Source organism: Sphaeramia orbicularis, chromosome 24 (assembly GCF_902148855.1).
Source record: "Sphaeramia orbicularis chromosome 24, fSphaOr1.1, whole genome shotgun sequence".
Classification (NCBI taxonomy): Eukaryota; Metazoa; Chordata; class Actinopteri; order Kurtiformes; family Apogonidae; genus Sphaeramia; species Sphaeramia orbicularis.
Window position 1 is genome coordinate 34,721,374 of NC_043979.1, and position 935 is coordinate 34,722,308.

The window sequence follows — 935 nt, forward strand, 5'->3', positions numbered from 1 at the left end:
GCTCTCTTCCTTGGGTTGGCGAGTACTCACACGAGACTGATTTGTGAACCTGGAGCTGGAGCTTTTATACGTCCGTCCGGGCCGTCTCCGTGAACTGGGAGGCACAGACGGTGCTTGGAATGCTCAAAGTCCATCTCAGCCTTCTGTGTGGAGGGACAAAGGCAAAAGGTTTGAGAGATACTCATGGCTCAAAGCACAGGCTTACAAAACGCATTACGTTTGACAAATGATCCACATTCACCTCAGAACTGCATTTGATACTCCTGGATGTTTAAGTGCACACAGAACTTTAGTGATAGTTTAATTAATCCAAGTCTTTAATTTGAATTTTTTTGGTCTCTCAAACTGGTCTACAATTTATTTATGTATGTATGTATGTATGTATGTATGTATGTATGTATGTATTTATTTATTTATTTATATTTGGAAATGATCTGCCTGTGATCTATGCTAAATATTACTTACTTTAATAAAATGAATTGGAAAGTAAATGACAAAAGTGGGGGTTATTTCATGTTTTCAAAGTGTTTTTGCACATTTCTATAATAAATTTACAAATATTCCACTGGAAATAAAACCTGTAAAATGAATGTATTGTAATGTTCAGTGTTTTGAAGTAGATCTGTGACAAGCATTCCTTTAGATCAGGGGTGTCAAACTCATGTTAGTTTAGATGCCACATAAAGCCCAATATGACAGCGCAGTGGGGTGGATCATTAAAATAATAACAGAATACATGAATTATATCAATTCCAAAATTCATATGTCTAATTTCTATGTTTTAGAGTGAAAAATGTAAGATTATATTATCAAAATTTCTACATCTACAAACTATCTTTTTAAAAAAATATGGAAAAATATGAACCATGACCAAAATGAAATTTATTAAGAAAAAAAGTGCAGTTTTAACAATTTATGCCATTATTTGGCCTCAG